Genomic DNA, 23,683 nt, shown 5'->3' on the forward strand with positions numbered 1-23,683 from the left:
TCTAGTTTGTTTACTGAACTGAGTAATCTACGCTCCTGGCAACTAAAGTAGTAACAGCACGAAGTTGACACGCAAATAAATAGATACACCTGGAAAGATGACGTCGATTTTGATTCGATGACGGCATATGCCACCTGGAGGGTGGTAGATGTACTGATAATGGTTTCAGAGTCGCCGCCAACAGACAGTGTAGTGGCGTTGCTACCAGAGCGCCATCTGTGTCTACCCTTTATTAGGGAATGCTCACTGCCAGAAGACTCATTGTGGTGCAAGCGTATGAGGCAAGCAGGGATCATGCCGCAGAGACACACTCGTGTTTACTACAGCCAACTGAGTTAGTTTTAAAGGGGTCAAATTGTGGCCTTCCGAGTGGCGGAATTGTCCTTTCGGAGAACTGTTCAAATGTGTGAAATCTTATGGGACTTAACTGCAAGGGTCATCAGTCCCTAAGCTTACACACTACTTAACATAAATTATCCTAAGGACAAACACACACACCCATGCCCCTGGGAGGACGCGAACCTCCGCCGGGACAAACCGCACAGTTCATGACTGCAGCGCACTAGACAGCTCGGCTAATCCCGCGCGGCTTTCGGAGAACTGTCACATAAGTTGGTCGCGCTGCGTCGGTTGTACAAGGATGCTGATATCAGTGGTCACGCAAACACTCTCACTCCCATAGAAGGTTCTAGGACGTCCATGCAGCATAGGACCGTCGTGTTCTAAGGGCAGCATTGGCAGATGATACAGCTACGACAGCACAGATAAAAGGGTTTGTGGGCCCAGACATGTCGACACCACTGTCGCTAACCGGCTATTATCCGTGAGACTACGGGCACGCACACCTCTAACCCGTCTTCCAGTCACGTCGCAGCATCGATGTGCGAGGCTCGACTGGTGTCGTCAGGGGATCACTTGTAAAATGGAATGGCGCGTCGTGGTGTTTAATGATGAAAGCAGATTCCGACTGGTCCCAAGTGATGGTCGCTTGCAGTACAACGTAGACCTGGTGAGCGCTGTCTCATAGAGTGCACCTGTCCAAGACACCCTGGCTCTACACCAGGCCTTATGGTCTGAGGTGCATAAGTAACAAATGCAGTACACATTTGGTACACTACTGGCCATTAAAATTGCTACACGACGAAGCTGACGTGCTACAGACACGAAATTTGACCGACAGGAAGAAGATGCTGTGCTATGCAAATGATTAGCTTTTCACAACATTCACACAAGGTTGGCGCCGGTGGCGACACCTACAACGTGCTGACATGAGGAAAGTTTCCAACCGATTTCTCATACACAAAAACAGCAGTTGACCGACGTTGCCTGGTGACACGTTGTTGTGATGCCTCGTGTAAGGAGGAGAAATGCGTACCATCACGTTTCCGACTTTGATAAAGGTCGGATTTTAGCCGATCGCGATTGCGGTTTGTCGTATCGGGACATTGCTGCTCGAGTTGGTCGAGATCCAATGACTGTTAGCAGAATATCGAATCGGTGGGTTCAGGAGGGTAATACGGAACGCCGTGCTGGATCCCAACGACCTCGTACCACTAGCAGTCGAGATGACAGGCATCTTATCCGCATGGCTGTAACGGATCGTGCAGCCACGTCTCGATCCCTGAGTCAACAGATGGGGACGTTTGCAAGACAACAACCATCTGCACGAACAGTTCGACGACGTTAGCAGCAGCATTGACTATCAGCTCGGAGACCATGGCTGCGGTTACCCTTGACGCTGCATCACAGAAAGCAGCGCCTGTGATGGTGTACTCAATGACGAACCTGGGTGCACGAATGGCAAAACGTCATTTTTTCGGATGAATCCAGGTTCTGTTTACAGCATCATGATGGCCGCATCCGTGTTTGGCGACAACGTGGAGAACGCACATTGGAAGCGTGTATTCGTCATCACCATACTGGCGTATCACCCGGCGTGATGGTATGGGGTGCCATTGGTTACACGTCTCGGTCACCTCTTGTTCGCATTGACGGCACTTTGAACAGTGGACGTTACATTTCAGATGTGTTAGGACCCGTGGCTCTACCCTTCATTCGATCCCTGCAAAACCCTACATTTCAGCAGGATAATGCACGACCGCATGTTGCAGGTCCTGTACGGGCCTTTCTGGATACATAAAACGTTCGACTGCTGCCCTGGCCAACACATTCTCCAGATATCTCACCAATTGAAAACGTCTGGTCAATGGTGGCCGATCAACTGACTCGTCACAATACGCCAGTCACTACTCTTGATGAACTGTGGTATCGCGTAGAAGCTGCATGGACAGCTGTACCTGTACACGCCATCCAAGCTCTGTTCGACTCAATTCCCAGGCGTATCAAGGCCGTTATTACGGCCAGAGATGGTTATTGGGTACTGAGTTCTCAGGATCTATGCACCCAAATTGCGTGAAAATGTAATCACGTATCAGTTCTAGTATAATATATTTGTCCAATGAATACCCGTTTATCATCTGCATTTCTTCCTGGTGTAGCAATTTTAATGGCCAGTAGTGTATTTCTGGAGGGGATGCTAACAACCACTCGGTACGTGCGGAATTTTTTAGACCCGTTCTCTTGCTGTTCTTGCAACAGGAAGCTGAAGTGGATGATGCACTGTTCTAACAGGACAATGCTCGTCCGCACTCTGCCAGTGAAACTCAACGTGCTCTGCAAGACGTGCGGCTACTTTTCTGGGTAGCCTGATCTCCGTACTCGTCTCCAGTCGAACACTTGTGGGATATGATGCGACGGGAATTGACTCGTGTGATTCATCAACCAACAACTGTTGCAGAACTAAGTGAACGGGTCGAGCAGGCGTGATATAACGTATCGCAGGACAGTATTCGCCGTCTATATGATCGACTGAATGCCAAAGTCAGCGCCTGCATTGCTACCTGTTAAGGCTACAGCACGTACTCAAATCAGCATGAGTCGATTCTACTACCTCAATACCGCTTGTGCTACTAGTCTGTAAATGTAATCATTTCATGTATTCTATATACACTGACGCAACAATAAATCTTGAGTGAATTGGAGGGCTCCAAATATGTGAAGGAATTTCTTCCAGTTATGTTTAATTAGCATGAAATGCTTAGATATACAGATGATTAGCATTCCAACCGCAGCTCAAAACGAGTAACAGTAGTGCCATCTACATTCTATACATAAGGAAAGATTATGCAGCAGAACTCTCGCTCAGAAATCACATTTTAAAATTGTTCATTTGAGAAAAAATCGTGTTACGTAATAAGATGAAACGCCTACAGCCGTCATTTTGATATTATTTTATTACATTGCAATCAGATTCAGTGACTCAATACACGATCTTCAGTCCTTAACTGACACTGAGGGAGTGAACTTCAATCATATACACGACACCATCAGTGGCCACAACTATGAACTGGCTTCCACAGAATATAGCATCGCTTTTATAGTATTCTACGGAAGCCAGTTTATAGATGTGGCCACTGATGGTATCGCCTATACAATTAGAGTTCACCCTCTCAGCGTCAGTTAAGACCTGAAGAATGTGTATTGAGTCACTGAAACTGATTGCAATATACAGTAATAAAATAACATCAAAACGAAGGCTGCATTACATAAGTGAACGGCCAAGCTCCCACTGACCAACAGTGGCAAGGATGATATAGAGTCGTGTTATGCCTCATGTTAGAAGGAGAAACGTCTATCAGCAGAGGTCGGAGTTCGACAGTGGCAGTATCGTGACCTTTCGGGACTGAAGTTCATCGTTCTGTGATACTGCTTCTTGCATTGGCCAGGATCCATGGCTTTCATGCTAATATGGAACTGACTGAGTCTGGAAAGGAGAAACGCAACGTCATTCATGATCACAAAGGCCCCATGCGACTAGGACATGAGAAGACGAACATTATTTACTTGGTTGTGCGGACCATACAGCCACGTCACGTACCATGGGCCAGGAAATGGGCTTGTTGCAGCAAGACAAGTACCAACAGAGACAGTGTGATGCCTGGAGTACCACAAACTGGTAGCATTGCGACCATCGTTACGTCTTCATTTGATGTAGTAGTGGAGAGAGGCATGTCGACAGTGGTGTGACTAAGAACAATATTGAACAATTGAAAGTCCCCGTTGGAATATCAACAATATTATGAAAGGGACGGACTGCTTCTCATCGTAAAGATGAGACACTGAGTTGCAGAAAGGCTCAATGAGAAGACTGTTACACATTAAACTTTTGGCCAAGTCATGTATAGTGTGTAAAAAACACACCCACATTCACACAAGCACCTCACGCACACATGACTGCTCTCTCTGGCCATTGTGGTCAGTATGCCACTCTCAGTTGAACGAAAGCAGCGATCTGGATTCGGGCAGGTAAGGGAGGAAGGATAGCACGGTACAGGTGTGGGGAGAGGGAGGGAGAGCTGACTAATATGCATGAACTAAATGGCAGCAGAGCAAGGCTCCCAGGCATAGCGTCAGGAAGCGTGGGAGAAGTTGGGGGAGGAATTGGGAGAGGAAAAGGAGAGGAGCAGAGAAGGGAAAAGATCAGTGAGTGCATTGGCAGAGAGCGGCGCACAATGAGAGTGAGGGAATGTGAAATTGGGAGAGGTGATAGGAAAGAAGAGGTGGAAAAGGTTGGGTGTAGTTTCTGGGCACAGTAGGGTACTGTAGGTTGAGGTTGGGAGTGGAGAAAGTGTTGTGATAATACGTCCTATCCACACAGTTCAAAAAAGCTGGTGGTGCTGGCGACAATTCAGATGGCTGGATTGTGAAGCAGCCACCGAAAGTGAGAATATTATGTTTAGCTGCATGTGGTCCAGTTTGCTCTTGACCAGAGTTTGGCGCTGGTCATCGTTCTGGTCGACAGCTGACTGGTAGTCATATCAATATAAAACGCTGTGCAAAGATTGCGGCAGAGCTGGTATACGACATGGCTACTTTCGCTGGTGGCCCAGCTTCTGATGGGAAGGGAGAACCTGTGATGGGACTGGAAGTGCTGGATGGTTGGACTACACAGGTCTTGCACTTGAGTCTTCCACAGGGATATGATTCCAGTGGCATGTGGTTTGGGCTGTAAATGGCATAGGGATGGACCTGTATGTTGTGGATTGTGGGAGGGCGACGACACACTCGTTGGAAGAGGTGGGAAGGTTTTGGGTAGGACTCTCCTCATTTCATGGCATGGTAATCGATAATCAAAGCTCTGTTGATGTTGCTCTGTTGTTTCAATCCAGGGTGTTACTGGATGACAAAGGGCTCATTCCTTTGTATCTGGATCGTGGGAATGGTAGGAGGAATGGGGCTATGTGAGGATGTTATATGAGAAATCTGTTTGTAAACTAGGCCTATCTGTGAAGGTCTGTCTGTGAAGGCCTTTGTGATACCTCGGCAAACTGGGCAGAGGAGTTCTTGTCGCTCCAGATACGCCATCCCCAGTGCCAAGGCTGTATGGGACAGCTTTTCATGTTGGTGTGACTACCAACCAGCTGTCCACCAGGATGAATGGCCACTTCTGAACTGTGGCCAAGAACAATGTGTACCATGTTGTGGTGCAACATACAGCTGAACATAACACGCTCTATTTCAACAATAGCTTCAGAGCCTGGGCCATCTGATCCTCCCCTCCACCACCAGCTTCTCTGAACTGCTCATGTGGGTGTTATTCTTACAACATATTCTCCACTCCTAAAATTATCTCGGCCACAAACCACGGAAACCCACTGTCTCGCACCCTCCCCAACACTTTCTGTCCCCTCTGTCCTAGCACCTCCTCCAAATTCATGTCCCCTCACTCTCATTGTCGCCATTCTCCGCTAACGCGCCCCCTGATCTTCTCCCCTTCTTTACTCCTCTCCTTTTGCACTCCGCATCGCCATCCTCTCTCCCTCACAACCTCCCAAGCAGGCACAGCTCTCTCTCTCACACACACATGTGTGTGTTTTCTTAAGACGGCTTTCGCCAAAAGTTCAAACTTGTAACACGCTCTTCGTTGTGCCTGTTTTCACTTCAACGTGACATTTTTATGGTGAGTAACAATGAATCCATTTGATAATATTGCTTAAGAAAGTGTTGGGCAAAGGGGAGGCACCACGTCGACCTTCCAGACGAGTCCCACTTCTGTGTACAGCTTTGCGATTTGACGTAGTCATACTAGTCCAACACACCCACATTCACGCGAGCAGGTACACCTCACGCACACATGACTACTACCAGCAAGCATTGTCTGGTAGTAAGACAGAACCAGCGAGTCTCGCCTTACTGGCTCGAGCAGTGGCCTTACCTCTGTCGAGCTACGGGTGCCCACAAAGGGAAAAGAAGAGACATTAATCGTAGGCTGTAACTCATTATGATGCCTTCTCCCACCGCTCCATAGTCCTATGACGTCATTTCCAACTCCACTCCAAGGGGCCGTTGAATGGCTTTTCGTAGTCACCTCTAGATGTATCTTTCAGTCACTGAGCTTTCTACGTGAGTTACAACGAGACACCTCTGCTATAGTTTACAAGCATATTTGACGATAGGTTCTACATAAACACGTGTACTCGACAAGCTACTGCACAGTGCATGACGGAAGGTATTCCTTACCAATATTAGTGACTTTTATCGTACACGAAGCGAAGGAAAGTTGTTTGCCTCTATGCCTCGGTATGCGGCCTAACGGCTCCTACCTTTCTCTCCTTTTGCTTACGCTAGATATACGAAAGTAGATCTGTCATGCAGTCTTCTCCGAATACCAGTTCCCTAAATTTACCCAACGAGCTTTCGCTTGAACAACCTTCCTTCTTTCTTCCAAAGAATCTTGTTGTGCTGTTGTAAGTGTGGTGCAGTCTGGTTACGATTCTAACAGTGTGTGTCTGAATTCGTCGCGTCTACTGTTATATGTTCTTAATTAAGACTACAACCGCTGGAACATTACTCTAGAACTGCTCACCTGAGCGTATAGGATGCTGTTTTCAACGTAACAGAGTTCATTCTTCCCTTTATTAAGCCTACCAAATCACTGATAGGGGCTTAGTGGTCCCGCGACGTTTCCACTCGACATAACACCGCAGATACTGGACCTCTTCAAAAGTGAATCTTGTGAAATCTGCAGGAATGACCAATGTTGTTGGCCTTTGTAGCGATGCCTCCTTTCGAATTCACTGACAGGGAACCCCTTTAGTGCGAGGAGGCAAGTTCAGTCTTTAGTAGCGCTCACCTAAAAGTGTTGTGTTAACAATTATGACAGGAAAAATATTAGCTGCTACAGACACTCAAAGGGCATGAGGAGGGCGACAAGAAATGAGTATCCGGGAGGTGAAGAGATCAACTACCGTGGAATGTATGTATTAAACTTAACGAAATGGACATCGTCGACATTCAAGAAATGTTCAAAACAGGCCATTAACTTGCACCATGAGCACTGAATGAAAAATGGCGCTTCACAATAGACACAAAAGTTCGCATCATCGAGATCGAAGCCGCATTCCTTGAGAATTGCAAAACGTGCAGCACTTTGAGCCAGGTATCATCTCTTAAAGAATGCATACAGGATCGTATTGATGTAACTGGATAACGCAAACTGATGGAACGTGATTACATGCAACCGAATGCTAAACAGTCTGTCGTAGAGCTCATTGACTATTCTTTAAGGCGTAGCTGCAGATATTGCGACAATATGTTTTATAGGCACGGAAAAAACAAACATTCAGAGGCTGAATTTGTCCATTGGTTCCAGGTGGTATGAACTGCAATGTCACACACTTTTCAGAAGGGATAGTTTGCGCTGGAGAAAGATGATTTTTATATGCAGACCAAGAATCAAGCAAAAGCAAGTTATTTTGGCCGCTATTGCGCAAAAGCAGTGCTCGTACCATAGTTGAATTCTCTTACGCTTATTTTCCCACTATTGCTTGCTGTCACGTAAATATTTCCTACTGTCCTTACAAGATCCACACAATAAATAACTCTCCAGCCAATTTACCATCCAGGTTAACAGTCGGTATAATTGTAGACAAATGTGTTAAGGCATTCATTTTAGTTGATTTTGATACAACTGTCTTACTCACTACTTACGTACTCCTCCCGAACAGGCCATGAAGGCCCAACGGTACTGACCGGCCGCCGTGTCATCCTCAGCTCATGGGCGTCACTGGATGCGGATACGGCGGGGCATGTGGTCAGGACACCGCTCTCCCGGCCGTATGTCAGTTTCCGAGACCGGAGCCGCTACTTTTCAATCAAGTAGCTCCTCAATTTGCCTCACAAGGGCTGAGTGCACGCCGCTTACCCACTGCTCTCAGCAGACCGTATGGTCCCCCGTCCAAGTGCTAGCCCAGCCCGACAGCGCTTGACTTCGGTGATCTGACGGGAACCGGTGTTACCACTGCGGCAAGGCCGTGATACAACTATCTTGGTATCTATAATGGTTCAAATGGCTCTGCGCACTATGGGATTTAACATCTAAGGTCATCAGTCCCTAGACTTAGAACAACTTAAACCTAACTAACCTAAGGACATCACACACATCCATGCCCGAGACAGGATACGAACCTGCGACCGTAGCAGCAGCGCGGTTCCGGACTGAAGCGACTAGAACCGCTCTTCCACAGCGGCCGGCGGTATCTCTAATTCCCAGGGTTCCATTCATATGCATTTCCTCTTCAAATCCCGATTGGTCGGAGCTGAAAACAAATTTCTTACTGAACGATGGGATAAATTTGTTTACCTCATCCATAAATTTTCAGGCCATTCAACAGTGTACAATGCATCGTAAAGTTGAAGCTTTGTTTCAAATTTCGTTATCTTACGTTTTCAAGTTCTGTAGCGCTGTTTGAAGCTATGCAGCCATCCATTGCTTCTCTTGAAAACACTGTAATATATGTCGGGCGCACTTTAATGTGCATAACATAGTAGGCCACTAGCATACACATCGTGTAAATCGTACCGAGCATCCTTGAAACGCGGAAACAGCAGTTTTTGTAACAAGTGCGCCATGTCCTCCCTTAAATATCCGTAGTTTTCTTATGTAATGCAGGGCCATATTGCTGCGAACTTATTCCAAATACGTTCATAATTGTTTTTTACTGTGCTGCGTATGATCTTCCGTGCAAGCAATTATGTTTAGCACACCCTCCTTGAACAACGACTGTCTTTATTACGGTTCACTGGAGTGAGGTACGCCTCAATAGCTGACCGTCAGCTTTCAGTGGCGCAGCGGTTCGGACGGTGTTTATGTTCCTGCCGCACGTGTGCGCGAGAGCTGTTTGCGTTAAGTGCTAATACATAAAACGAATCATGGCCTTGTCGTTCCGCAAATCGACACTGAAGTTTAGTTTTTTTAACCAATAACGAATATGCTCGACCGAAGGCTTATGAGATAGAACGTTATTTATGGGACGAAGTAAAAATCGAAACCTCGTCTATAGTCTGCAACGTGGTCTATGTGAAGCTCATCAATGAAGCGGCGTGTGACGAACTACTACTCCGACACCGACAAGGACTTAGTTTTTGTCATTCGGATGGGAATGTTGAAGCGGTTACAGTTGAACGTGCCGGTATGGGTCTACAAAAGACCCGCGTCTTTGAACTTCCATTCGAAGTGCCAGAAGAATTGGTGAGAGACGCCTTGCGTCTTTACGGAACGGACCTATCCCATGTGGCTGAAAAATGGGCGAGTTTCAAAACGTATCCTGTTCTCAATGGGGTCAGACAAATATGGATTGAGCTACGAAAACATGTTCCGTCATATATATACATCGCTCGATGTAGGGCGATTGCCATCTATGACGGACAACCAAGAACGTGCTCTGGGAGTGAGAAGCACGGACACATACGTTCTGAGTGTACGCAACGAAGGTTGTTACAACTGCCACGGGATGATCCACCACTCTCACCGCGTCCGACTCCGCTCCCCATGACCTACGCTGCGGCATTACGCGATGACGTAGGCCGCGCGAGAGAAACGTGCCGGAACGTGCAGGCAGAGGTAGTTCGTGGCGAACCACGGAAGGAAGACGTTGCGCTGGACTGCCTACAGCAGTCACAGGACGCCCTTTCTTCGGTGCCGCTCGCGGCCCTTTCGGATACGGCACTCACGCACGTCGGCAATTCAAAGGCGCACGATTTCGAAGTCCCACATGAACATCAAGAGGCCATGCTGATCTCTAATTCCGTGGTTTGGCAACGGAAATAGGGATCACCGAAAGGTCGAAAGAAGCGCCGCCTCACGGTAGAGAACGACCAGCCAGATCCAATGCTGAGGCGTTTTCGGGTACTGGGTAGACGACCATGGATACAAAAGAACTGCCTAGCGCGCATGCAGGGGTGGCCAGCGGGACGGCGACACGACCTTCCCATGACGATGCTGCCGAGACAGCGGAGGACTCCGATCGGCGGCAACAGGATACTGGAGAGACTCCGGTGCCTAAAACGCACGACAGCGATGGGACGCTGGGCGCTGGTCACAAGACCCACCCCCGTGAGGAACAGATGATGCTGGAGAAGCTGCATCTATACAACCTCCCGGTGTAAGACCGGAAGAGTGCACGGAATAACGGCAGACCACACGAGGGGACGGCGGGGGACGGTAGATAGAAAGCAGCCTGTGTACGGCTCAAATGGCTCTGAGCACTATGGAACTTATCATCTGAGGTCAGCAGAACTTAGAACTACTTAAACCTAACTTAAGTACATCACACACATTCATGTCCGACGCAGGATTCGAACCTGCGACCGTAGCAATCGCGCGGTTGCGGACTGAAGCGCCTATAACCGCTCGGCCACAGAGGCCGGCCTGTGTACGGAAGTATTATCGACCGTAAGGTGCCCTGTCTACGTTGACAGCCATGCAACAAGGTTATCGGATAGCGTCTGTTGACATCAATAGCACTGGGACGCCTGTAAAAATCAAGCCTCTGTGACATGATAAGGGCTGCAGACTTAAGACATAGCGCTGTTGCAGGAATTGCGGGTGCTTCCCCTCTCGGACTTTTACGGTTACGATATTTACTGTTCCCCGTGTGACGAGAGAGGCGTTGGCACTGCGATACTGTTAAAGGAAGGGGTCCGTGCAGACGAAGTGGAGTATTTGCCTTGGCCCGTGGTACGGCTGTTACCATAAGTGGTGTACGTTTGATCAGTATTTACCCACCGTCATGCTCGGATAAGAGAAGGGAAATAGCAGATGTTTACGCCCTTGAGATTACACCGTTGTTCCGGGGACGATAAACATGCTTGCTTACTCGGTGGAGATTTTAATTTTGTGGTCGGCAGGAGGGTCTATCATCCTAACTATACTCCTAGCCAAGAACTTCGGGAGCTGGTCAAAGGGATGGAATCAGTTGATATATGTGACCTGAAGTATCGTAACGAATCGGGATATACATATTTTACGATCCAATCCGTGAGCCGTTTGGACCGGATCTATGTTTCAATGGAGTTGGCGATGTCGACGGTGGACGCAGAAATATGACCGACCGCGTTTACAAACCGTGAGGCGTATATTTGTACGGTTACCCATGCTAGACAGCAAGTTTGGAGATGCAGGGTAATAGGAAGATGAAAGTCTCCTACCTGCGTGATGCAGAATGCCGGCGCATTCATGTCGCATGGCTGCCTCCGTCGACGATATTCTTATGGTTCTCTCCTACAGTGGTGGATCGAGTACGCGAAGCCAGGTTTACAGAGGACGTTAATATGTTATGGGAAAAAAGTTTCTCAATGGCAGCGCACGACTTCCGACTTTACAGCCCTCCGGAAACTGTTCGCTTAACAACTTACATCAGAACGTCAGACAGCCGCACACCGAGTCAAGGCGGAATTGATACAACTTGCGACGCTAAAGATGGCGGGTACGATGATACGTGCGAGGTCGCAGGACTGCCTGCCCAACGAAGTTCCCTCGATGCATCATGTGATAAAGGAAAGAACGAGACGAAGGCCGTTAATTCATGATGTCGATCTCGGCGATGGTCGTCGTTTTTCAACACAAGGGGACATAGCACAGGCGTTCACGGATGATTTTAGCAGATTCTGTGCGAGGGATGGGGAGGGCCAGAGGGAGCTGGAGACTGTCCTGGACGAAACCCCAGACGAGACGCTTGTGAGCGTGGAAGCGGACCTGTTATCTGGCATTACGTGCGAGGAGCTGGAGGAAGCGATTACACGGGATGCCTCCAGGTCCCCAGGCTCTGATGCATTCCCGTTGGAATTTTACGGTGTCTTTATCACCATTATGACACCGATGTGGTTATGCATGTTTAATGAGCCTCTGCGGCAAGAAGTCCTGCTTCCCGTGGAATTCAACGAAGGGCTCGTTATCCAGATAACCAAGCCACGTGGTGGCAAACGACCTTGTGAATATCGCCCCTTGACCCTCCTTTATGCACATATTGAGCAGCCGCATCAAAACGCCGTTGACATATCGAATACATGCCGATCAGACTTATCTTGACGGCATCAGTAATATCCACACTGCCTTGGGAGACTATCGTGACGTCGCCACCCTCGCGGCTACACGCTGTCTCTGGCGGGCAATGGTTGGTGTAGATTTCGATCAGCGTTTGATCGGGTAGATCATGTGTAGCTCGTTGCGGTGATGAACAGGACGGGTGTCTCGCCATTATTGACCACTGCAGTGACGCGGCTGTTGCACGGTGACAGATCAGCGATGGTGATCAACGGATGGAGAACAGAGTATATTAACATCTTAAGATCTGTCATACAGGGGTGCCCCTTGTCGATCCTCCTCTGTGCGATCGCCTTAGAGCCTTGCCTCGCAGACCTTCACCATCGACTTACCGGGATCTCCCTACGGCATTTATCATTCAAATGTAGAGCATACGTGGATGATATTGTGTTCCTCGACCGGAATGAGGGGGAGACTCGATCAATACTGGATTGGCTACAGACGTATGGGCTGGTAGAGAGATCAACTTCCGAAAACCACAATTCGTGCATGTGGGGAACGGAAGGTCCCTTACCTGTAGTGCAAACCCTCCGGTGTTTGGGTATCACCTTTCATAAGGAGACGGTAGGAACGGCTGCGCACAACTACCAAAGGCTGCTGCTTAGAGTTCGCACATCAGTATGACTAAAGGCCTTACGGTCGATGGATATGCCGCAATGTCACTCATCAACCTGTACCTTGCTCCTATGATACGCCACATGACACACCTTCTCCTCTTGACGCGCACGATGGCTGTGAGAATTCAGGCAGCTTTTGGGTACTATGTAAACTTGGATCAGCTCTTTAAAGTACAGTACAACACGCTTACGCTCCCAGCGCGATAATAGGGCATTGGTTTAGTCAATGTACACGAGAAGGCGCGTGCCATGCGTATTAACTCCACGCTAAAACGGTTCGGGGACGGTCATCGAAGCACTAGTACCAACATCGTATCTTGCTCCGGTCAGTATCGGCCATATATCGGCCCCGTTAACGTATGTGCGCACGTTCGTCGTTGTGCACTTTTACGTTTGGGTGCATGTAACGATATTCCGACAGCCGACACCGAAGTATGTGAATCATGTCCTTCTTCGACAGATCGTCCGGAACAGGTGTAACGGAAAGATCCTGCCATTAATTGGCAAGTGGTGTAGCGCACGATACCCACCCCCCCTCCCCTACCTATAACAGTCAGTTGAACATCGTACATTACAGTGTTTCCGGAAATACCCAACGAATGACAAAAGGAACTCGATACGTTTGGCGGATTCGCCCATGTGTCAGTAATGCGGCGTGCTGGATACGGACGATCACCTGCTGGTCTGCGGCGAGGCGAGGCGTTGGCTGTCTGGACTCTGGCAAAGAGGATCATAGCGTTCATGCGGCGTACTATACATACAGCAATATACTCAGACATCGTATTTTTTCCAAAGGAAACGCATTTTCCGCATCATAAGACGAACGCAATGGCGTGGATCACAGATAGATGCTCAATTAAATATGTAGAGACACACGTATGAACGTACTGGATTACTGGCAATACTTGCAAGACGGACACACAAAACTGTTACGACTGCGAAATTACAAGGACTGGTCTGCAAATTTCCTAGGAGCGGTTTTTGCGGACCCACCAGATAGTAGGAGTGTTCCGGGTGCGCAGAGATGAGCGCCGGTGCTGTCGTTTGTGGAACCGACAAAGTATAGCGATCAGCTAAGGAAAACTACGCGATTATGCGCCCCAGGAAGAACTAACACTGCACAGCCAGAAATGGAATGTTTCTTTTAATTTTGTTTTAATATACATAAATACTTTGTTTAAGGGTGCCGGAGGTGACCCCACTTTGTTGTCACTCGTATATCCTGCTGCATGGTAGGGCGGCAGCGAGATTCCTTCCAGGACAGTTACAATGTTGCATGGACATACTATGGTTCTGTGTATAATAAAGGTTTATGTTTCTCAAAAAAAAAAAAAACTGGTGAAGTTTGAGAAGAATTTTTTTTTACTTTTTTCAAAATAAATAAGATACAATTCAAAAGAGAAAAAAAGTGGTCATGCGACCGCTTGCGATACGTGGGGAATCCGGATTCAAGTCCCAGTCCTGCACAAAAAATCTGCGTCCGAGATTTTTCTCCGTTCGGGGGCTGGGAGTTGTGTTATCATTGTATCATCCTCATCGAGAGGCAAGTCACCGAAGTGGTGTCAACTAAAAAGACTTGCACCCGTCCACCGGTCTACAAGGCGGGAGGCTCTATTTACACCAAGTTTCATTTCATTCACTGGAGATAGAGTTTGTAGCTCCCTGTCCGATAAGGATGATGAAATGAATGGCTCGACGCCTGTTTGAGTATCACTTTCACTTGTTTTGTGGTAAGGTCTTATGGGACCAAACTGCTGAGGTCGTCGGCTCCTAAGCTTACGCACTACTTAATCTAACTTACACTAACTTACGCTAAGGACAACACACACACACATCCATGCCCGAGGGAAGACTCGAACCTCCGACGGGGGAAGCCACGCGGACTGTAACAAGACGCCTAAGACCGGGCAGCTACCCCGCGCGGCTCTTTCACTTGTTAAACATGTACCCATCAGTGTATTCCTCATGTATATTGTCCGCACAGTAAAGAATATAAGACACCACACATTCCACTGATTCATATTACAGAAACGCTAATATTTCATCTGTCACGTCTTTCTCACTCTGCGAAATTCCTTGTGTTCCTTTCTGACGAAACGTCAACATCGGCAACTGTTGTTGTAGATATAATGCAATGTTTGCTTTGTTTATCGTTGCTATTGCTTTGCTTTGCGTCAGTACCACTAGCACTGTTGTGAATTACTCGTCGGCTATGCAGTTCAACTACGGTCATTAGCCTCAAGTTGTGCTCCCAGTGGATACCTCCAGTTCCTAACCCTTTGCCACTAAAAGCCAATATTGTGGTTGCATGGTAGACAATATGTGGGGCATCTAATGCCGTAAACATCATTGCCTTTTGCTACCTCGCTCTCAAGGACTTCCTTGCGAATTCTTCTCGTTGGCGGATTCTGAGAGGAGAAACGTTTACGCTAATGACACATCATGCTCCACTTTCGTATCCTTACTCATACTACATAGAGGTGCATTCAGTGATGTCTTGGGATAATTCTGGCCACGCGGTATCCATCATGCATTAATTCTGTGTTGAACAGAAAGCTCAAAAACTGAGATACGTTAATCGTATAACGAGGAAAAAACTTTGACACTTTCGACTGCTAGCTCTCGGCCAAAGGACACGAGTAAGAGAATGAGGTCATATACTTGCATTTCACGTAGGTTGCACGGGTTGCCTTACGTACGCCTTTTGTTGACATAGCGAATGATCTGCAACTGTTCTTGGTAACCGACTGTCGTTCATAGCACTATCTCTAATATCTACACTGCAATTTTAAAGCAACAATGTCGTGAGTATAATACAGATTTGATCTGGTATGAACATTTTTTGGCTATTTAGTGGGTGATGTGTGCATGACTTGTGCTCGTCTTGAACAATTTTTGTTTTAAAGCCTAACAGTACGTAAAAGGCAGAAGAAAAGTAAAGGGAAGAGTGCGAAGCAAACAGTGCAAGTTTTGAATTTTGAGCATTAAAATTCATAGGCAGCAGTTTGGATCGTTATTCGAAAAGTTCCAGTTCAACAGTTCCAATGTAATCCAGGCGACGACGTCCGTTCCGTGCTGCTGGCGGTATTCGATAGCGGAAAATCCGATTAATGGAGTGCAATAAAGGCCGTTCCGCTAGAGTGACGCACAATGACAGGAAAATTGCATTTACATCACATCGCACTCAGCGAGACATGGCCGCTGCACGCTGTTCTGTCCGTTTTCATTCTCGAAAAGGCATACAGAAAGGCGAGAAGGTGGAAGCTGGCGATAGTCACCTTTGCCTGTATTTCGAAATACAACGGCAATCTGTTCCCGTTAACATAATAGGTTGGCCAGTTTTGATTCAGTCTGTTTAGCGAATATGATTTAACGCCTTGACAAAGCGAAAGCTAACTTCCCAAAGACATCATCGAGATAAAATACGGAACAGCATAAAATTATTTTTGTTCTCGACGAAGCAGGAAGTACACGATTTCTCAATTTAGAAGGCAATTTATCTTTCGTAAAATATCAATTTTGGTAGGTGGCATGTTAATGACCGCGATAGCCTGAGAATAAGCGGCGATGTAATAAATGTTCAATTCTACCACTATGAATTTATTTATTCGCTACACTAATACAAAATCTGATGAAAGGTATCCGGACACCTGTTAGTGGATATTAATATGGGGTGTGTTAGCCCTCCCCATTTATGACATCTTCCCTTCCCATTTATGAAAACTTGAGCTCTGCTGGGGACATTTTATGCTAGGTGTCTGAATTTTTGTGGAGGAATGGCATCCCATCCGTCCTCAAGAGCAAATCAAAGAATGTAGAGATCTTGGACGCTGGGGTCTCGACGAAGTCGTCCTTCTAAGTCATGTCTGTCCGAACGTTTGTTAGAAAATTATGTAAAAATCTGAAGTAAATCCGTCTTGAACTTTTCTAGTTTTCTGGTAACAACGTTAAATTACAACTTATCTTTATATGGTAATTCAGAATACTATTTTCATGATTTAATTACGGTATTTGTGGTAAATTATAACTCCAACGTGTGAGAATTACATTGCCTCTATCCTCCATCGTCTTCTCCATTTAATTAATCGCATCATTAAGATTGATCGTAGCCTCGCCCGCAAAGACAGGCTGCTAAAGTCAATGGATTCTTCCGTGTTTAGCCCTGGCTGCACCTGACTGGAACGTGTACAGTCACCCATCGCTAAGGCACCGCTACGGCTTCTAACAAAACTGCCTGCCCGTGGAACATGCATATCGACCAGCCAGTCTGGGCGGGAGAGGGCGTTACGCAATTTTTTTTGCTATTTCTAATTTTTTTCTAATTAAATTTGAGTCTTTAATATTCAAGTACCAACTACCGTAGTCTATGTGCCGAGCAGAGTCGTCACTTCAGCTGAGGGTGTTTGTCCACGTAAAACACGCTGACCAACGATCTCCTACACACCACTTTTCGAACAGGGAAAAAGGAGCTTCGGAGGGAAATCATCTGCCGGCTGTAAGGCGCAGCCAGAACGTAGGACCACATGATGACCGGGGCCCAGGAGAAGTACGGGCCCCGAAGACCACTCGTCAAGTCGCGCTAGTCGCCTTTTCCGCCATACTTCACGACCGCCTGGCTCCGTGAAAGGCCCACGGGAAACCAATACGTCAATGAACAGGTCTGTGCTATCGAGAGCTTTCAAGCATTTAAGCGTGCAGTGAAGAATTATTAAACTCGTCTGAAATAGTTACTCGCTCCCCGCCGGAGTCGGCTGCTGGTACTGTAAGACCTGTCGTGTCACGTGCTGCGGTAAACGTGCCACGGCCTTTCTCGTGGGCCTCTATGAGGCGCTCGCTCTGGTTGCGGTCTTCAGCCGGCCGGGGTGGCCGAGCGGTTCTAGGCGCTATTATCTGGAACCGCGTGACCGCTACGGTCGCAGGTTCGAATCCTGCCTCGTGCATCGATGTGCGTGATGTCCTTAGATTGGTTAGGTTTAAGTAGTTCTACGTTCTAGGGGACTGATGACCTCAGATGTTAATTCCCATAGTGCTCAGAGCCATTTGAACCATTTTTTCTTTTTTTTGCGGTCTTCAGCTAAGTATGACGCACATCCTTTCCTCTCGCTCTCTCCTGATTGGGTAACCACGGACAGATATTTCAATGCACATAACAAGGACCACTAACAGCAGCATTTACTCATAAGAAGGGCCGACTGGGAAAAAGTTTGAGATATTGTTGAGGCGTCGTCGCTACACACTGTTCAAGGCAGTATAGATTACAAAACGCATCTACTGACAGAGGTCCTACAAAGAGCACAGGAAGCAGCTATACCACGTGCAAAACCTGGGTGGGGACAGAAACAACCGTGGTCGACAGAACTGGCAAGACTAACGAAGGATTCACGGGACAAAAGAAAGTGCTACCAACAAGCAAAGACAGCTCCCGAAAGACAGAGAAGACTTGATCTGTATCGTGACGCTAAACAGAAATACCAAAAACAACTAAAGACAACAAGGCAAGACTACTGGACCAATTCTGTAAAAACCCAGCTACAGAACGACATCGGGGGACAACCATTGGAAATAGAACCAGAACGAGTTAAGACGCCGACAGTTCTGTCAACACTAAAACAGGCTGACGGCACAATGACCAGAGGATGAAGAAGCACAGCAGAATATCTTCTGAACAGGCTCCTCCCGGATGACGACGCCACACAAGACGAGCGACCCCACGCTGACCTGAGAGAGAACATGAGGCAACCATACGTCAGTGACAGTGTAATCATACCATTCGCGCAAGAAGAAGTCGCGACGGCAATCAGGAAGCTTAAAAACCGAAAAGCACCCGGCCCAGACAAAATACTTTCAGAAACATTAAAACAAACAGTAACACAAATCACACCTTTTCTTACTAACACTTTCAACGAGGCACTACTAACAGGCAGAATTCCAAAACTCTGGGAAACTGCTAATGTAGTAATAACCAGGAAATCACAAGACAGAGAGCCAACAGACCACAAAACGTACCGACCGATCTGTCTCTTAAACACTCTCGGCAAGGTACAGGAAAGGCTCCTGTGTGACCGTTTACAATCACACAGGCGCCTCCTTAGCCTAACGCCCAATCAGTTCGGCTTCAGGGAAGGTAGATAAATAGAAGACGCCGTCAACCAAGCACTGACAGTTACAAACAGCATCAACGACAAATACGCGGCCACCATTCTAATCGACATAGGCGAGGCTTTTGACAACTTGTGGTGGCCGTCCCTCTTGCCAGGTTAAGGAAAATGAGGCTATCAGCTTCCCTCTGCAATAGCCACCTCGATTACCGCAGAGGCAGAGTGGCGGAGTGGAGGGCTGGTACACGGAAGGTTGTCAAGAGAATAACAAAGGGATGGCCACAGGGCTCGATCTGCGGACCGATATTCTGGGATATCGCAATGGAGCCCTTACTGAACACCATGAACAGTGACGAAAGGGTAAGAGGTGTGGAGGCTTACGCAGATGACCTGCTCATAGTGGTGTCAGCCAACTCGAGAGCAGCACTAGAGACAAAAGGCACGCGACTGCTTCAGAAAATTAACAGTTGGTGCAAAGAAAATAAATTAAAAATATCTCCCAACAAAACTGTATATTTACTGCTCAAAGGGACACTACAGAGGAATCCAATTCTAAAATTAGACAATACAAGCACACAGAGGAAGCAAGTCACTCGTTATCCCGGACTGCATCTAGACGAAAAACAGACTTTCAACCACCATATAAAATTGACAAAGCCTCCAAAATTATGCACAAACTAGCAAGACTAAGCACAACTCAGTACAAATTATCTATTAAGACGATAAGGATCTACCAAATTGCGATATTTGAATACATCGCATGCTTCGCCGCGAGTGCTTGGGCTCACAGACTGAACATACAAACTAACAAGACAATTGCAAGACGAGGTCAACGTAGTGTACTGCTGAGAATGAGCGGAGCCTTCAACGCCACGTCACTAGAGGCACTTTGCGTTGTGATGGGGACCTGCGCCGTAGACATAACAATACGTTAGCGAGCTGCACTTTACTGGCTTAAGAGGGACAGGCTCGATAAAGTCATCGAAATTACGGAAACCAACATTGTGAACAAAGCACAAATGAAACAATGGCGGATTTAAACATGGCAGAGAGAGTGGGATGCATCCGATAAGGGTCGCCGAGTACACTCTTTCTTTGCTGATGTACACGAAAGACTACAATTGAAACATGTCGACCCAAGCCGGGGGATGGTCCATTTCTTGACAGTCCACGGGCCGTATCCGGTACATTTAAACCGATGGGACTAACTAACGATGAAGTATGCGTATGTGGAGAAACTGGTACACCAGAACATGTCGCACTGCTGTGCAACACGCTAGCACAAATGAGACCTGTACAGAATAACACTGACATCGCCAGAATAATACGTAATCCCGATGACTGGAACACAATAAATACACTCCTGGAAATTGAAATAAGAACACCGTGAATTCATTGTCCCAGGAAGGGGAAACTTTATTGACACATTCCTGGGGTCAGATACATCACATGATCACACTGACAGAACCACAGGCACATAGACACAGGCAACAGAGCATGCACAATGTCGGCACTAGTACGGTGCATATCCACCTTTCGCAGCAATGCAGGCTGCTATTCTCCCATGGAGACGACCGTAGAGATGCTGGATGTAGTCTGTGGAACGGCTTGCCATGCCATTTCCACCTGGCGCCTCAGTTGGACCAGCGTTCGTGCTGGACGTGCAGACCGCGTGAGACGACGCTTCATCCAGTCCCAAACATGCTCAATGGGGGACAGATCCGGAGATCTTGCTGGCCAGGGTAGTTGACTTACACCTTCTAGAGCACGTTGGGTGGCACGGGATACATGCGGACGTGCATTGTCCTGTTGGAACAGCAAGTTCGCTTGCCGGTCTAGGAATGGTAGAACGATGGGTTCGATGACGGTTTGGATGTACCGTGCACTATTCAGTGTCCCCTCGACGATCACCAGTGGTGTACGGCCAGTGTAGGAGATCGCTCCCCACACCATGATGCCGGGTGTTGGCCCTGTGTGCCTCGGTCGTATGCAGTCCTGATTGTGGCGCTCACCTGCACGGCGCCAAACACGCATACGACCATCATTGGCACCAAGGCAGAAGCGACTCTCATCGCTGAAGACGACACGTCTCCATTCGTCCCTCCATTCACGCCTGTCGCGACACCACTGGAGGCGGGCTGCACGATGTTGGGGCGTGAGCGGAAGACGGCCTAACGGTGTGCGGGACCGTAGCCCAGCTTCATGGAGACGGTTGCGAATGGTCCTCGCCGATACCCCAGGAGCAACAGTGTCCCTAATTTGCTGGGAAGTGGCGGTGCGGTCCCCTACGGCACTGCGTAGGATCCTACGGTCTTGGCGTGCATCCGTGCGTCGCTGCGGTCCGGTCCCAGGTCGACGGGCACGTGCACCTTCCGCCGACCACTGGCGACAACATCGATGTACTGTGGAGACCTCACGCCCCACGTGTTGAGCAATTCGGCGGTACGTCCACCCGGCCTCCCGCATGCCCACTATACGCCCTCGCTCAAAGTCCGTCAACTGCACATACGGTTCACGTCCACGCTGTCGCGGCATGCTACCAGTGTTAAAGACTGCGATGGAGCTCCGTATGCCACGGCAAACTGGCTGACACTGACGGCGGCGGTGCACAAATGCTGCGCAGCCAGCGCCATTCGACGGCCAACACCGCGGTTCCTGGTGTGTCCGCTGTGCCGTGCGTGTGATCATTGCTTGTACAGCCCTCTCGCAGTGTCCGGAGCAAGTATGGTGGGTCTGACACACCGGTGTCAATGTGTTCTTTTTTCCATTTCCAGGAGTGTAGCATAGCCGATATTATATGGAACACTCTGCACGAAGAACACAAGCGACAAAACCCGTATGGAAGGAGGCGTAGACAAGCACAAACAACACAACAAACCACATGGGAGGACATAAACACGACCACAGATTCCGAAACCGAGGAAGGAACACTAAGTGAACATGACTCAGAAGGGATCAACATGTAAGGGACCAAAACCAACAATGAATGACACAGTCACAAACAACACAACAATCATAAAACAAATAAACACCGGCACCACATACTAATACTGTAGTAATAAGGTAACGTCGCTTGGGAGGAAAACGCTCGAAGAACTTTTATTCCGAGGCTCCTTCTCCCCAATGGCATCCTGCATAGTGTTTTAAGTATACTGCACACAAGCAGTAATGTATTGCTCGTCTTATTGTGTGCAGACAGAAGTATATTCTCTTCTCTATTAGCCGGCCGCGGTGGTCTAGCGGTTCTAGGCGCTCAGTCCGGAACCGCGGGACTGCTACGGTCGCAGGTTCGAATCCTGCCTCGGGCATGGATGTGTGTGATGTCCTTAGGTTAGTTAGGTTTAAGTAGTTCTAAGTTCTAGGGGACTGATGACCACAGATGTTAAGTCCCATAGTGCTCAGAGCCATTTGAACCATTTTTTTCTCTATTCAAAGCTATAATCAATGAATTTCAGATATCAGAAATGTATTAAGTTATTTAAGGAATAATGCATTCAAGTAGCAATGAACTATATTCTATTTCAACTAACAAGTTACAAACATAAGTGTATTTCTCATGTGAAGCTAAAATTCATGTATTCCAGGTATGAAGTGCTCAAACAGCATTTAATTTGTATAATCTGTGTAAACATACATTAGTGCAAACCGTTTCAGATGAGAATAGCTCTGGGTTGTACCGAGACCTTCTCTTCTGAAATAGATAGAAATAGGCCATTACTAACCAACATGCTCTCTCTATATTACAAATTATTCTTAACCACGCTCATTGTATTACATTTTCTTTTTTTCTTTTCCTTTGATATTTGCATTATATAAATTATATTCTCATCAACTAGGTAATAACAAATTATATGGAACCATTTTAACAATTGTTAACCATTCAATTCGCTGTAACCACAGAGAAATCTTTATATATTTTGTTCTTTAAATTAATTTAATAAAAAGCATTAACAACTGTGTACCAATAAGATTATAACAATGAGAAGTCTTTGCTATTAGATTCAGAAGCATCCGACCCACCTTACATTTCAAGGCGGTGGGTTAGGCCTACTCTGTACTGTTAATGAAATAAATCTCCTGATTGCTCTCAGACTTGGTTCCACTGCATAACATCTTACTATAACCACCTTCAATGCATATTTGCCCGTCCTTCTAACCTGGGCGCTACCAATTGTTGTGCGTACTGGAAGAGTCTGTTAATCCTCCCGTTTATTTCAAAAAGTATTCGCTTTGAATGTACACATCACAGAACAGAATGACACGAATCCTGAGATTTTTCACTACAATATCGTCTCAGTTTCCGACTGGATTCATGAATTTCCTGTCAGAAAGGTCACAGTTCGTAATAAGCGATAGGAAGTAATCTAGTAAAACAGAAGCGAATCTGGGGTTACAAAAGAAGTATTACACGCCCTCTGTTGCTCCTAATCTATATACACTATGTGATCAAAAGTATCCGGACGTCAGGCTGAAAATGACTTACAAGTTCGTGGCGCCCTCCATCGGTAATGCTAGAATGCAGTATG

This window comes from Schistocerca nitens, chromosome 1 (genome assembly GCF_023898315.1).
Source record: "Schistocerca nitens isolate TAMUIC-IGC-003100 chromosome 1, iqSchNite1.1, whole genome shotgun sequence".
Classification (NCBI taxonomy): domain Eukaryota; kingdom Metazoa; phylum Arthropoda; class Insecta; order Orthoptera; family Acrididae; genus Schistocerca; species Schistocerca nitens.